Source organism: Kogia breviceps, chromosome 3 (assembly GCF_026419965.1).
Source record: "Kogia breviceps isolate mKogBre1 chromosome 3, mKogBre1 haplotype 1, whole genome shotgun sequence".
NCBI classification, from domain to species: Eukaryota; Metazoa; Chordata; class Mammalia; order Artiodactyla; family Physeteridae; genus Kogia; species Kogia breviceps.
The window spans coordinates 156,999,973-157,016,508 of NC_081312.1; the positions used below are offsets into that span (position 1 = coordinate 156,999,973).

At 49.5% G+C, this 16,536-nt stretch overlaps 1 protein-coding gene across 6 annotated transcripts in view; it reads left to right on the plus strand.

The window, feature by feature from the left end:
- The window catches only part of APBA2 (amyloid beta precursor protein binding family A member 2), a 229,487-nt gene that overhangs the window by 107,057 nt on the left and 105,894 nt on the right, over window positions 1-16,536 (plus strand). For 4 of the 6 annotated variants that reach the window (XM_067030092.1, XM_067030091.1, XM_067030094.1 and 1 more), the window contains one exon: window positions 7,216-7,269. The exons of the other annotated variants lie outside the window; for them this stretch is intronic. The gene's annotated coding sequence lies outside the window, so the exon portion shown is untranslated. The remainder of the gene's footprint in view (window positions 1-7,215; window positions 7,270-16,536) is intronic. 6 annotated transcript variants of the gene reach the window in all.

Consider the following 16,536-nt stretch of genomic DNA (forward strand, 5'->3'; position numbering starts at 1 on the left):
CTTTTTAAAAAAATTTATTTATTTTATTTGTTTTTGGCTGCACTGGGTCTTTGTTGCTGTGCGTGGCCTTTCTCTAGTTGTGGAGAGCGGGGGCAACTCTTCGTTGCCATGCGCGGGTTTCTCGTTGCGGTGGCTTCTCTTGTTGTGGAGCGTGGGCTCTAGAGCGCAGGCTCAGCAGTTGTGGCTCACGGGCTTAGTTGCTCCGCGGCATGTGGGATCTTCCTGGCACAGGGCTTGAACCCATATCCCCTGCATTGGCAGGAGGATTCTTAACCACTGAGCCACCAGGGAGGCCCTTGTCAGATGTTTTTAATGTTTGGTGGGGGAAGCATATCTATAAGGAGTCTTAGTTTGCATTTCTCTGTTCACCAGTGAGGTTGAACATCTTTTCATATATATATATTTATTTTATGTATTTATTATTCTGTGAATTACTGGTTCATGCCTTTTGCTCAATTTGTGATTTTCTTATTGTTTTCTTAATGATCCTTCATTTGGTTTACATATTATAAATATCTTTCCCCATTTCTTCCTACCAGCATAATGTGGGAGCTAAGAGCATGGACTCGGGGGCAAGTGCCAGGATTAAATCCCAGCCCTAGCACTTCCTGTGGGGCCTCAATACCTTATATGAGCCTGTTTCCCCATCTGTAAAATGGGGATGATGACCGCCCTCACTACCTTGCAGTGTTGCTGGGAGGATTAAAAGTTCCCACCTGTGAAGCGTGAGTGCCTGTCGTGGCGAGCACAGGATGGACTGAATAACTCTCGCTGCACCAGGCCCTGAGTGGTCCCCCAGACTGCGTGCCCGCCCTGTCATTTTGCCCGGAGCTCTCCAGAGCGCTGCGTCCTCTTTTGAAACGATTGGCAGGCAGTGCTTCTCTCTGGCTCCCAGTCTTCTGGATGACCCTCCCTTCAGCATCCCTGAGCTGCCTAAATAGAAAAATGAAATCCCAGCCTCCCTCCAGGAGATGGCAGGGGGATTGGAAGGCATCAGGCACCTTGCAGCAAAAATAGAAGCCTCACTTGCTTAGGATGGAATAATAATGAGGAGAGCCAGACAGACCCAGGCTGGGAGGGTTCATCTCGACCCCCGCTTCCCTCCCGGGGTCTTTGCAGACCTGGTGGATCGCTTTCAGCCTTGGCACTGAGTTCCGGTTTTTTATACCTTAGTGTCGCACTGTCCTTCTACAAAGCCAGGGAAGGAGTCCAGAACACAAGACTGGTGTAATATCGAGAACCACTGGAGACGTGTCAGGAATGCACTGTAAACACCCCTGCCACAAAGAGCAGGGGGAACCATGCTTCTGTCCTCAGATCTGCTGCTCAAGGTCAAGTTTATGAGGATTAAGGCCCAGTTGGGTCAGGATACTTTTCATTGATTCAACCCCAATGTTAATTAGCTCAACACTGTGTAAGGAGCTCCCAGGTTTATTTAGGAGAACCCCAGAGGATTTTACATAAAAGCAAACATGGAGGGACTTCCCTGGTGGTCCAGTGGTTAAGAACGCATCTTCCAATGCAGGGGACGCCGGTTCGATCCCTGGTTGGGGAACTAGGATCCCACATGCCATGGGGCAGCTAAGCCCGTGCACCACAACTACTGATCCCTCATGCCTCAAATAGAGAGAAGCCCAGGCGCCACAATGAAAGATCCCTCAATTAAGACCCGATGCAGCCCCCCAAAATAAATAAACATAAAAACAAACATGGAAAAAGTAAATTAGAGATACTGAACATTATAGCTAGTTTGGGTTATAGCAAATTTCTGGGCTTTGAAACAGATGGAACTACCCCACATCTCTGTTGCCAGCTCTGCCTTCAGTGTGGCCTCACAGGCCCCATGAGGGGAGCAAAGACCCCCTTGAAAGAGGAGTCCCTACTCAGTAAACTAATCACACAGAAAGTCTCCCTATTGGAGTCTGGAGTAGGAAGTGAGGAATCTCGGGGCAGGTTAGCATCCCCAGTGGCCCATTGCCTCCACACTTGGAAAGCTAAACTTCCAAGAATGGAGGGTTTTAACCATTTTAATGGTAGTGATTTGTATGTTATCCTTAATTCAATATTTTAAGAGCATGTTTAGAAGCCACCTTCTCAAACAAAACGATTGCTTTTTGAGACCTTTGAAGATGGATTTGAAAGCCAGTCTGTTCCCAAAACATTTGCACAAATGAGAATCTCAAGGTTTGAACTTCTGATTCTAAAAACACAACTTCTTGCCCAGAAGGAGCGAAATAATACAAGCAGGTATTTATAAGTTGAGTTATTAGCATTTGAAGGCTTTCCCTTGCAGCTTGCTAGGGGACTCCGTTATTTAGAATTTAAGATTTTAACTTATAAACAGCCCATTGGTGCCCATCAATGGAGCATCTCAACTTTACCATCACTGTCTCCCAACCCCGAGCCCCTTTCTTACCATGATCTGGGCTGTGTCCTCCACGTCCATCGGGCTCTGAGGATGTGGAGCCCCTCCCTGAGTTCAGCCCCTGTTTCCCCATGGTCACTGGTCTGTGGCCAGTTCTTGGGGCCCCAGTTCTTTCCCCGCCCTGTTATGACCCTGCTATGCCCATATGACATTGTCCCTGTGTGTCCCCTCAGGAAGCAGCAGACCGCCTGCCCCCACCCCTGCCCCACAATAAACCACATATATCCCGACCTGGGGGAGCGTCCGTGCCACCTCCGCAATTCCATCCTGTGGTTCCAGCCACCCCTGAGGGGATACTGGGCCATCTCACTGCATCCCCCAGGGCAGATTGGCTGAGCTGCAGAGCCAGGTCCCAGAAGCCACCTCGAGTAGCGGCTTACCTGACAGATGCTGACCTTTGCCAACTGACTGTCCCCTCTGCGAGGCAGCCTGTGCAGGCGAGTCCCGTGTCCACCTGGGCTGGCCCGCGAAGACCGTGCAAGCGTGAACCACCATTCCAAGCTTTCCCTTGTGCAAAGGTCCTGATAGTCCCACAGATACCTGGCTTTCAGTGCTGGCTGCAGCCACCAGGCTAGGGACCAGCAAGAGCCACATCTGAGCTGGCTGTGACGTGCTGCTGTCTGCCTTTGATACACCCTGACCATGGCCAAGGTGCTCTGCACACACCCCTCCCAGCCCCTGCTCAGGGCTTCTGATCAGTGGGGCCCCATCTTCCATCAGGAAGTGCTTCATGGAAGCTGGAATATTGCTGCTCATCAGATAGTACCTGTTCTACACCGCAGCTTCCCAGGTATCCCCACACCTGTGTGCCCAGGGGCCAGCCCCTTACAAAGGCCAGCATTGCCCATTTAGCTCAAGGAAATTCAGCCGTAGCTCTCGGGTCAGCTGGAGGAAGAAATCTGATTTCGGGCAGTGGGGTGATGGTTCTGCCGTGTGGGCCTCTGGCCGTTCTGTAAGACCGAGAGGTCAGCGCACCATCTGCAGGCAGACTTCCTGCCTCTGCTGTGGACAAGTGACCTCTGACTCCTGCTCCTTGTCCCCAGGTGCCCCTCAGGACAGCTCCCAGGTCTGGGAGTCCATGAAGCTGTGGGTGTTGCCTTAACTTTGTGAGAAAATGCTTATGAAGATTGGTTCTGACTCCTCTCCCACCAGCACTGCCCCTTGCTGGGCTCCCTGGGCAACATCTCCTGCTCTGGGTGAGGGGCCCTGTGATCTGGCTTGTCTGGGGCCATTGCCATTTTCCTGGTCCCCTTCCCCAACCCCCTGGGCCACCGTGGAGCCTCAAGGATCTTTCTGAATCTGGGACTTCCCACTGATTCCCCTGCCATAATGTCAAAGGCGCTGAGTACCTTCATCAGCAAATCTATGAACCATCCACTCTAAGGAATATTTGGAATTTCTGTTCATCTCTCGAGTGTCTGGAAACGTGGCACTTCAAAGGCTCTATTTGATCAAAGATCCAATTTATTGCCAGAAATGTGCATGTGGAATAATGGGGACCCTCCAATGGCAATGGAGGTGTCATCCTGTGAGAAAATTAATTTCTCCCGAAACCAAATGCCAGCTGCCTCAGCAACAGTATTCGTAGGAGAACTGAACCTCGTGGTGTTTGAAGTCAGGCAGCTGAAAGGCTTTTCATGGAAGTGTTCTCTGTGCCTGGATTCAGCTGTGGGGTCAGTGTCCAGGGCCAGGGCCTGCCTTTCGTTCTGCACTCGTTCTGAGGGCTGGGGGCCCTGGACCCTGGAGAATCCAGTTGTCAGCATGTGGGACAGACGGAGTCTCCTGGGCTCCTGGGACTTCCTGTTTCCTGTCTCACCAGGGAAACTGGGCTACAGGGTAGCTTAAAAACCAACCAACCTGTGAATGGACCAACAACTTAGACAGTGGCTTGTTCTAATCTTGTGGGGAGAGACCTGTGTGCTTAATTTCCAGCCTTGAGGTTGATGAGGGATTATTCCAGGAGTGGCTGTGAGTTGCCAGAAGAGCAGGCTCTTGGATTTCTGTCTAGTCACAAGTGGCCGAGAGGGACAGAGGAGGTGACCCGGCCATGGCTGCCCCCAGAGGGGGTAGGAAGAGACCCGGGACGTGTGTTTGGTACAAGGAGGAGTGACAGGGCCACACGTGGCTGAGAAGAGCCTGAATGTTCCAAACCATATTTGAATCTCCAGGTTCATCCTGGCCTCTTGATGGCGTGGGCCTCCCGGCTGTGCCTGGCCAGGTGGCAGGTGGACTCAGAGCCAACCAGGGAGGCGACAGTGGACCCCCAAGGGACTTCCTGGATCTCCCCACTTAGGACTTCGTTGGACTTGTCTTTGAGATGAACCACCTGTCTGGAGATGCAGGTCATCAAAATAACATAGCCCTGCTGTAGCCAGTGCAAGCCAGGGGTCCCCAGAGCTGGGGAGAGGGCAACGCTGAGGGAAAAGACAATTCATATTTTTCTTTAGAGAAAATGAAAAGTGGCACTGGGTCCAAGTGGTAGGTGACCTTGCTGTTGAGTTAAAATGCTGCTGGGAAAATGAGAGAAGACAGACATGAAAAGAATGCTAATGAATAGCGGTGGACGGGAGCCCGGAGCCCTGACTCCCCGCCATCCACAAGGGGTGCTCGCATGAAGCCTATTAATAGACACTTAAAAGCCGATTCTAAATTGAGCTAAGATGTGGGCCTGTTTTCTGCTGGTGGAAGAACCTTACTTACGTAAGGCGCTGGGTGCTGCTGGTTGTCCTTCCAGAGTGCTTTGATGGTTGCACACCTTGGCTGGGAACCCGCGGGGAGCAGGCGGGGATGTTCAGGCTCCAGGTGGACGACACTGTCCTTTTGCGCGGCTCGAAGACAGTGAGGTGGCAGGGAAGCCTGCAGACCAGCTCCGGGGTCCCCCAGGTGCTTCTGGGCCTGGAGGGGTGGGAGGTGCTGGACTTCTGGGTGGATGGGCCCGTCCACGGCCCACGGTGTTGGGGGCGGTGGTGGCTGGAGGGCCAGGAGGGAGGGAGGGACAGGTGTGGAGGACTCCAGCCTGTGCTGGAGGCTTCCAGGTCCCTCCCTGCTGTCCTCCTTGGTCGCAGCTGGTCAGAGCTGGGGTGGGGGATGGCCAGGCAGGACAGTGACCTTTGTGAGTGACGACCTGCTTGAGGTCACAGAGCAAACCTGGGACAGAGTGAGGAATTGAGCCCGCCCTCCCCACCCACCCCCACCCCCCCACCCCCGCCCAGGGAAGCGTTCTTGCCGCCGCTGGATGTGACATTTAGTATGAGCACTAGCCCCCAAATCCCTTCCTCCTGGAGGCGCTGTGGTGGTGGGGTTTGGTGGAAGGAAGCGCAGGCTGTTGATGCTGCCATGGCCCCAGGCAGTGTTCTAGGGGTGGGGTTTCACCTTCCCATCCTCCTTTAAGGTGGTTCCCACTGTCCACATTTTACACATGATGGAGCCGAGGCCGACGCCATGAAGGGATTTGAGAGGCAGGAGAAGCATGTACCCGTGGAAAGAAAATGAACAATGATGCAAACATCCAGCTCCCCCTGAGTGGAGCCGAGCAGGTTACGGTGCTGTGGCTTGGTCAGAATGGAAGTGTCTGCAGCCTTCTAAGGGTTAGAGCATCATTTTCCCCTTATATATGGACCCGAGGCATCTGCACTGGGCCAGTTTTGGGTGGCCCCCAAATTTCCTCATTAAACCCCACTGCTAGGAATGTCTGTCCAGGGAAATGAGAGCGGCTCTCGGGCTCCCTTCGAAAAGTGACAACACTGAGTCCAGAGTGGACCTTTGTGATGAAGTTGAAGCCGTTGGCGGCCAGTGCCGATAGCAAGACCCTGTTGTCTTCCCCGAAGAATGACGCCGTCCCCTATGACTTCAGACCCCGGGGCCAGATTGAAGGTGGATTTCCCGACCAGCACAGCGGTTCCTGAAATGCTCCCAGGTCTCCCATTCCCAGCAGACGGGATGATGGGGAGGAAGCAGCCATTGTCATGGTTTTGAAAGGAACCCAGAAATTCCTTTATCACTTATCCTGTCTTCAACCAAATTGGAGGGAGGAAAGGAATTTGGATGTGATATTTCAGACCCGGAAACCCCATCCTCTTGCACTACCCCAGGTTCCCCGTCCCTGCAGAGGGACGGGGTGGGGGCTCCTCCTCCTGCCCCACCATGAATGAATTCCTGATTCAACCCATGGCTCTTGCCATCCTGATGCCCTTGACTCTTTGGCTTTCCTCTCCAGCCCGAGTTTGCAAAGCATCCTCTGTTCAAGGGGACTGTGAAACCCAATGTCCTCTTTTCTGTTCTCTTTATAAAACTGCGCCGCCCAGGAGGAAGGGTGGGCTGGGAACCTGGGCAGAGGAAACGAGAGGTGGTCTGCCTCCTCTCTCTCTCCTTTAATCTCTTTTCATCCCCCTGCAGTCCCCACACGCACACCCACCTCTTCTGAAAGTGTCCCGGAATACTGGTCCTGCCAACTAGTGGGGTCAAGCTTTGTTGTGGGAAAATACATATTCATGAGGGCTTTGAGGAGCTTCATTGAAATGCTGAGAGTCTCTGCAGCCAGAGTGATACATAAACCATCGCTTTATTTGTCCAACACAATGTGAAGGCAATAATCATGTGATGAATGGCTAAAGAAACATTTTAAGTATTTGTTTCAGGGTGATTTCTGATCATCTCATTAGAATTATAATCGGTTCACTTTCCCAGGTATTCAAAGCCTCTCACTCATTTAAATTTCTATGCTCCTAGGAGCACCCCTATCATTCCTGAAACCAAAGTAAATTCCTCTCTTTTCTTCTGTTTTATTCCAGAAAGATTTCATCATCAGGAGGGTTTTTGGGACCTTACCAAACCGCTAGTTTTCGGTAAGAAATAAGAGGTAACGTTGCGTGGCGTGAGGTTTTGCTTCTGACGTGTGTGAAACGGGGTTGTTTTACTGGAGGGATGCTGCCCTTGCGGGCGGGGCTGGGCAGCTGTCCTAGTTCTTTACCTCCTGGGGAGCTGGGTCTGTATAATCAGTACTAATCTGAGCACAGAGCTTCTGAAGCTGGGGTCTGATTCACAGTCAAGGGCCGCTGAGCACTGGGCCCACTGCTGGGCACTTATGTTGTGTCGACGAAAAATTAATCAGTCATTCTAAGAAAGAAATGGAAAATTTTTTTCAAGCCACATTTGAGGATTATAACCCAGGAGGCGCATCTCAGAAAGCTCTGAGAACTGTTCTGTTCGTTGGAAGTCAAGGCACAGTTATATAAGTTTCTTGAGACGGAGGGCCGCACATCAAATGACTTATTATTGACAGTTTCCATGATCCAGATCTAAGCGTCATTGTGACCCCTTACGAGATCAGGAAGAGTGTTATCTTTTAAGGACTTGTCCCATTGATGCTAGGGGAGTGTTGCCTTTCATGCTTGAGCAGGTTTTTCTGTGATGGGGGAGGTTTGGTCGATGCACAGTGCAGACACACAGTGCACAGTGAGGGGAGAGAGGAGGCCAAAGGGCAGAGAAAATTTTTTGTTTAGATTTTTCTGGTCTTGCCATAAATATGAATTTTATTTCTCAGTTGCCTGGAAGTGATGCCTCCCTCATGCTCCCCAGTGCACACACCACATCCCCTCCTCATCATACTATGCTTCTGTAAACCACAGTCCTCACGGTGTTACCAAACTCAGATTCGGCTCCTCACCACTCAAAAGCCAATCATTCGAGAGGCAAGTGTCAGTAGAAAGGGAAGGTGCAATCTGAGGAGATGGTGGACTCATGTCCAGAGACCAACTCTGAAGATTCTGCTCAGCAATTTTTAAAGGGAAAAATGGGGGAAAGAATCTTAGTGAATCATCGAGGCAGGAGGTTGGGTTCTGCATCATTCTCCATTGTGTGTGGACTGGCTGACTCTTCGGATGTTGCCTTGCCCACGTGATCTGCCTGCAGGGCTACTGCGGGAGTAGAGGGCTAGTTATTCTTTTTTTTAAACATCTTTTTGATGTGGACCGTTTTTAAAGTCTTTATTGAATTTGTTACAATATTGCTTCTGTTTTATGTTTTGGTTTTTTGGCTGTGAGGCATATGGGATCTTAGCTGCCTGACCAGAGACGGAACCTGCACCCCCTGCATTGGAAGGGAAGTCTTAACCACTGGACTGCAAGGGAGGTCCCAGCTAGTCATTCTTTAACGAATTAATTCTTCATTCTTACTTCTTTCTATCTAGGAAAAGAATCGACAGGTTAGGCGAGGCATGGTACACATTCAGGAGAGCTTAAGTCAGGAGTTAGTTTCAATTGCTTCATGATCTCATTCCTATAATTAGGTTTTTAAGGTTTGAGGGGGACAGAAATGGGTAGACAGGAAAGGGGCAAAAGTGCTGCTTTCAATGGATTCCATCATTTATTTGTATAACTCCCACCAGATTCCTGTTCAGATTGAAAGTAGATACACATCACCAACAGTGCATACTGTTTGAAACCTTCCTCTATTACTGGTCTACGAGAAGTTCACTGTTTTGAAATGCCAGGATGCCAAGTAGAAGACTTTAACTCTGATTACAAAGAACACTCTTTAAAAATAATAATAATAATTAATTAATTAATTTTTGGCTGCATTGGGTCTTCATTGCTGCACATGGGCTTTTCTCTAGTTGCAACGAGTGGGGGCTACTCTTTGTTATAGTGCGCAGGCTTCTCATTGCGGTGGCTTTTCTTGTTGCGGAGCATGGGCTCTAGGTGCATGGGCTTAGTAGTTGTGGCACACAGGCTCAGTAGTTGTGGCTCGTGAGCTCTAGAGCACAGGCTCAGTAGTTGTGGCACACGGGCTTAGTTGCTCCGTGGCATGTGGGATCTCCCCAGACCTGGGCTTGAACCCGTGTCCCCTGCATTGGCAGGTGGATTCTTAACCACTGCACCACCAGGGAAGCCCACAAAGAGCCCTGTTAAGCTTACCAGGGATGAGGGGCGGCCCTGAGTCGCTGCCACCCTGTGGGTGAAGCTGTCCTGTGGCCCTCATCCCACTGACCCACGGTGGGCTCGTGGCTTCCTCTTGCCCTGGAGGACCTGTACGAGCAGATTTGCACAGGCTTGTCGGCCAGGTGCCAGCCAAGCATCTGGTACAGGGGAGGTTTGTAGGATATGGGTTCTGGGCTGAAGGTGCTGGCCTCTTCTTCGGGGGCCAAAGACACCCCTGTGGCTGGGTAGTAGGGAAGCTGGTGTATGGGTTGGAGTATGTCTGAAGAAGAGAATGTCATTAGGGGTGAGGAGGCAGAGCCAGGCATGGTGAGCATGATGACCAGAGCAGGTCCCAGCTTCTGGTGGATTCCATGGGTTCTTATGCATTCATGGTGTCGGCTGAAAGAAAAAAAAAAAAAGCACAATCTAAAAGTTAAGAATTACGTTTCATTTGGTGGACTTTCTGAGGACTTCAAGCCCAGGCATAGCATCTCCGGTAGCTCTCAGTGACTGACTGCCCTGAAGAGGCAAGGGAGGGGGAGCCAGGACATATAGAAGTTTTTCCAACAAAATCATATAGTTGGAACATCAAAAGATTACTCTTTTTTTTTTGGCGGTACGCGGGCCTCTCACCGCTGTGGCCTCTCCCATTGCGGAGCACAGGCTCCGGACGCGCAGGCTCAGTGGCCATGGCTCACGGGCCCAGCCGCTCCGCGGCACGTGGGATCTTCCCGGACCTGGGCACAAACCCGCGTCCCCCGCATCGGCAGGCGGATTCTCAACCGCTGCGCCACCAGGGAAGCCCCAAAAGATTACTCTTAACCAAAGAAAACCAGATATGTCAAGTTAAGGAATTTAGCGCTTGTCTATGTATGGGAAGATGCAAGAGTCTGGGCTCACTGAAATCATTCCTTTGATGTGCACCTCAGCTACCTGGGGCCAGTATCCTGTGTTTTCTCATCCTAAGTTCCCTCAGGGCTCACAGTTAGGGCTATGGTAATGGCCGGTGGCTTGATGGCCACAGCATCCTTTGTTTGCTCATACTGCAGGCAACATTTTTCATCCACAGTGGGAAGGAGCATTTGCTAGTTGCATGGAGCAGCGCTGGGCAGCCGTCCAGAGTGTCGTAGGTAGGGTGGCTTTGGGACAACCAAAGGAGAGGAAAACTGCATTCCCCAGCGGGGAAGCTCTGTGCGAATTCTGAGGATGATGACGACCACCTCATGGGAGATGAGATACTGGAGTGTCTAGACAATGGTTCAAAGCCAACGTTTTGCCCCTGGGGTAGCAGAAGCACACAGGCCTTGCTCCTTGGAGCTGCTGAGAGATCATGGTTTTGTGAAGCAAGGCAGCTTCATTTATTCCACTTGCTAATCCAGCATCTACCCTACATCTGCGGTGCTCGTCACTGTGTTGTGCTTGGGCAGGAATTCCCTCACATCAAACTGGGGAGCCTTCTTGTCCCAAATGTCCTAGATGGATTCCATGGTGGCTTTGAAACCTCACACCTCAGATTGGGACTTGAACCCAGTCACACCTTGGGTGGGTCTTGAACCCACAATTTCCCAGCTGAAACTGCACACCTGGTCTCAGGACTTAAGGAGGCTCAGGTTCTTTATGTCTTTATGCAGAAAGACTTCAGCAAGAGGCAAAGTGATAGGTAAGAAGTATATTTATTAATGTAGGATGCTTGTGAAGGCTACAAGCGGACAGGCAAGAGGGCTCTGCCCTGAGAACTAAGTGGGAAAGCAGATTTATTTAGAGAGATAGACACTCCATAGACAGAGTGTGGTTCATCTCAGAAGGTGAGAGGCCCTGAAATATGGAGTGATTAGTTTTTATGGGCTGGGTAATTCGAGTGGGAAAAGAAGGGGCAGTGATTTCCGGGAATCAGACCACCACCCACTTTTTGGCCTTTTATGGTCGGCCTCAGAACTTTCATGGCACCTGTGGATGTGTCATTTAGCTAGTGTATTACAATGAGCATATAACGAGGCCCAAGGTCCACCAGAAGTCAAACCTTCTGCCATCTTGGGCCTAGTCGGTTCTAACTGGTTTATGTCATGTCCTCCACGGCTCTGTCATTCTTTTAATGGTTGTGCCCTGCCTCCTCCCCCATCTCAGCTTTGGGAGTGTGGGAGTGGGGCACAGTCACAAGGCATTTAAGGGACATAGAACAATCAGCCCCCCTCCAAGGAAGCAGAGGGTGAAACCTCAGAAGAGTTGCATGATTTTTAATGGGTTTGGGCATAGGAATAAATGAGTATTTTTCTGAACATTTCCTCAGCTGTCAGTCTTCAAAGCTTGTGAATTTACTTTTGTGCTCTCAGCAAAGCCTTTTCCTTCCGGTTTGATTTTCCATTTAGAGTTGTAAACATACTTCAGCCTTAAATAGAGTAGATGCATCAACCGCCCTCCGCTGCGAAAATGCTAAAGAATTTTGGGGGATTCTGGAAAGGGAGGAGATTTTTATTATAATTGACAGTAGGGATAGCTTGTGAAGGTGTTGCAGGAAGGGTGACCCCTTCCGGGGCCCAAGAGTGGGCTCTTGTCTAACACTCGTGGATGAATTGTCCGAGGAGACACACGTGCTGACAAAGCAAGAGACTTTATTGGGAAGGGGGCCCGGGCGGAGAGCAGAAGGTAAGGGAACCCAGGAGGAGTGCTGTCCACGTGGCTCGCAGTCTCGGGTTTATGGTAATGGGGTTAGTTTCCATCTTGTCTCTGGCCAATCATTGACTCAGGGTCCTTCCTGGTGGCGCTTGCATCTCTCAGCCAAGATGGATTCCAGTGCGAGGGTTTCTGGGAGATTGTCAGAACATATTATGGGCTGGCATCTCCTCCCTACTTTCAGCCACTCCCAAATTCTCCCCGTTAGTTTTCGGTGGCAGCACCGTGTTCTTTATCGGCACCTCCTGTTGTGAGACAACTCAGGCAAGTGTTTATCACCGTTCCTGGCCAAGGTGGGGGGCTTTGGTCAACGGCTCCCTAACAGATGTTACTGATGGGGAAGCAGTCTCACAAATGACAGTGAAATTCTGGGCTTCTGGGAGCCCAGGGTCTAGCAGCCACCACACTCCATCTGCTTTCTAGGGACTTTCCACCATGAAATTGGCTTCTTGAGGATTTTCTTAATGAAATTGGAATTGTCATTGCATTCTTTTTTTTATATATAAATTTATTTATTTATTTTTGGCTCTGTTGGGTCTTTGTTGCTGCGCGCAGGCTTTCTCTAGTTGCGGCGAGTGGAGGCTACTCTTCGTTGCGATGTGTGGCCTTCTCATTGTCGTGGCTTCTCTTGTTGCGGAGCATGGGCTCTAGGCGTGTGGGCTTCAGTAGTTGTGGCACGCTGGCTCAGTAGTTGTGGCTCACGGGCTCTAGAGCACAGGCTCAGCAGTTGTGGCACACAGGCTTAGTTGCTCTGCGACATGTGGGATCTTCTCGAACCAGGGCTCGAACCCATGTCCCCTGCATTGGCAGGTGGATTCTTAACCACTGCACCACCAGGGAAGTCCCTGTCATTGCATTCTGATGGATACCATGGGGCAGTTCTGTTTGTGCCTCTAGGGTATAAGGTATTTCCTTCTTCTGAGCCCAAAAAAGACCGAGTGGAATATTTATGCATCCCGAAATATCATTAGAGTATCAAAATCAGCTGCAAATGACGAGAGGCCAAGCTCTCTTGCCAGTTGCACTCACCCATCTGCAGTGTGATGGGACTGTCATTTAAGTGAATATACTCATCAGGATTCTCTGCAGAAGAGCATATTTCTTCTGTGAGAGAAAAGTGGCAATGAGATGGATATTTTTAACTGATGGTTTTGCCAGAATGAATCTCTGGGAGGAGAGATCTTCAGAGAGAAGAGACCTGGGTATATTTATTTTTCTACCACAAGGGAACCATTCTGTAACTTGAGAATACTAATCCTCAGAGTGTGCCTGCTGTCCTTCCACAGGATAACTTTGTGAATATGCTTCCACTCATAGTAAAATTTGGGGGCTGTGTTCTAATTTCCCCCCCCTGGGAGAATTAAATTCTAGGCCTCGTTATTGCTATGATATCTATCCACCAGGCCCTTGATCTGTAAAATGCATGAGTCATAATTATATAAATTCAGTGATCATCCTGAAGGAACATTGGAAAGATTAATAAGCTGTGTTTAAATCATGGGCAAGTCTCAGAAAATACATGAAGTTAGAAGATGTTGCATTTGTGAAAATGGCTGGCTCTTAGGATGTCAGCATGCCCTTGCCCAAGTACAAACACATGCCAGTGCTGTGTAAAATCTGGCCAAGAATGGTCCTAAAACATAAGATCCTAAGAAAGACAGAGATATTCCCAGTCACCAGACATTAAAAGAAAACACGAAGTGGAGCTGCTGTAAGAGTGGGGGAGTGAGGTTCCTGATGGAAAGTGATGGTTAAGGTTTGTGATATCTTAGTAGGAGAGACAGAATCGGATGCGTGGACAGGGTAGTGAGCCTTGTAAAAGATGCTTACCTGTCTGGGAACCCAGGTGATGGCAGAGATGTGTTATTGACCAGGTGGCGAAGGATGCAGGACAGTGGTTGTCCACATGGGAAAAGAGCAAATGAGATCCCTACCTCACAGCATACACACAAGTCAATGCCAATAGGACTCAAGACGTAAATGAAGGACATGATGTTAAAACACATAGAAGAGATTTTTCTGTATGCCCTTGAGGTAGGAAAAGGTAAGACATACACTTGCGCACAGACACATCATAAAAGACCATTAATATTAGCAACTTCGTTACGAGAAGGGGCACTAAAGTTTAAAGCAAACTACTAGCTGGAATAAGTATCTGTGATGCATTCTCTGTAAGAGATTGGTATTCTGTCTGTATAAAGAACTCTTTCAGATCAATAAGGAAAAAAACAACATAATTGAAAAAAGTGGGCCAATAATATGAAGAAGAAGAAGGTGGGAGTGATAAGGTTTTCAAGTCTGAACAGTGTGTTCATGGCTGTTTGTGAGCTTGCTCTCTACCCCTGTTTCTCTTGTGTTTGAAAAGTTGGTAAAAGAAGAGGTTCTGTTGAGTACCTCAGTGTAATTGAATGGGATCCTACTGCTCTCCGCTTACAAAATCAAACTCACAAATGTTGGTAGAAAAAAAAAGTTGTCTTTAATCAGAATGCCGGCAATCTGGGGAGATGGTGGACACAGTGTCCCCCAGAAACCACCTGCGAAGATTCTACTTGGCCAGGAAAGTTTTTAAAGAGGAAAAAGGGGAAGTAATCTCAGTTAATCATGGAGATGGGGGGTCAGAGTTGTCGTCCCCCCACCCCCACCGCCGTGTGCAGCTTTCTCAGTCCTCGTGATCTTTCTTTAGATGCCAACTTGTTCACACAGTTTGTTCACGTGATTACTGATGGGGAAGCTAGGGAAGAGATCTGGTCATCTGTTAATTCCTTTTTCTTCATTTCTAAGTCTTTGATCTATGGAAAGAACCGACAAGTTAGGCAAGGTATTGTGTGATCAAAAGATTTGAAAGGTGTGCTTGGGCTGGAGATGAGTAGAGCCTGGGGGTGCCTGGTTTAAGGTTAGTGACAGTATAGCTCTGCTAAAGTGACAAGGAAAGGGGCTTCCTGCTAAAGGTGGTTTCCTTTACATCACGTGTGTGCTGCACACAACCTCCCTGCTCCTGTGTCCCTCTGGTAGGGCTGTCTTGCTCCTTTGCATTGGCTAATAATCCTCTAACTCACTGTAATTGCTGACTTCCTGGGCTGACCATTTTACAGGCAGTTCTGCATTCCTCTCTTCATTGAAGTGCTCAGGACTTCTTTTTTCTCTCCTAGTTTTATCGAGGTATAACTGGTCGACCAAAAACCTGCACATCATTCATGTATACATCTTGCTGAGTTTGGATAGGTATATACACTTGTGTGACTATCACCACAATCCAGGCCGTAAACATACCCATTGTGTCCGAAGGTTTCCTTGTATCCCTTTGTTTTTTTTGTTTGTTTTGTAGTAAAAACACTTCACATGAGATCTACCTTCTTAAAAATTTTTTTTAGGAACATAGCATCCCTTACTGTTAACTAGGCGCTGTGTTGTGTGGCATCTCTCTAGAACTGATTCATCTTGCAAACTTGACACTTTATACCCCCCTCCACTCCCCCCCCATTTTATTGTCTACCTCTGTCCCTTTGACTGTTTCAGATGCCCCTCTTAAGAGGAATAATGCAGGCTCCATCCTTCTCTGACTGATGTATTTCACTTAGCATAATGTCTTCCAGATCCCTCCGTGTTGTTGCAAATGGTAAAGTCTCCTTCTTTTTTTTTTTTTTTTTTTTTTTTTTGTGGTACGCGGACCTCTCACTGCTGTGGCCCCTCCCATCACAGAGCACAGGCTCCGGACATGCAGACCCAGCGGCCATGGCCCACGGGCCCAGGTCTCCTTCTTTTTTTTTTTTTTTTTTTTTTTTTGTGGTATGCGGGCCTCACTGTTGTGGCCTCTCCCATTGCGGAGCACAGGCTCCGGACGCACAGGCTCAGCGGCCATGGCTCACGGGCCCAGCCGCTCCGCGGCATGTGGGATCTTCCCGGACCGGGGCACGAACCCGTGTCCCCTGCATCGGCAGGCGGATTCTCAACCACTGCGCCACCAGGGAAGCCCCAAGGTCTCCTTCTTTTTAAAGGCTGGGTCCTTTTCCATGGTCTGTGTAGACTGCATTGTCTCTATCCCTTCATCTGTCGGTGGACATGGGTTGCTTCCATGTCTCAGCTGAGTGAGCCGGGCTTTGCACAGTGGTCTGGCTGGGTTCCTTCAACAGCAGCGTCCATGCAGGTGGTCTTTTCGGCTCTTTCTGGCTCTCTTTTCTATGTGCTTCTCTCCATCTCGATGGATAGGGCTCACAGGCTCCCTTTTCAGGAGCTTTAGTTGGACATTTAAGCCTGCCCTGTGCTTTCCTGCCTGAACGCTGATCTCTTTGTGGGCTTGTTCACCCACTTGTTCTGACCCTTCACAGTGTCCACCATGGATCGTCGATGCTCAAGAAACCTGTGATCGCTGTGTAGTTCTGATTTCTCACACTTTCAGAAGCTCATTTTCCTCATCTGTCTAGTGGGGACTCATGGTTTGGGGGCGTGGTCGTGAGAATGAACCACATCACAGATGGGGAGGGAGTAGCACATAAAAGCTCCCCACTGCTGTCATTTCCTTCCTTG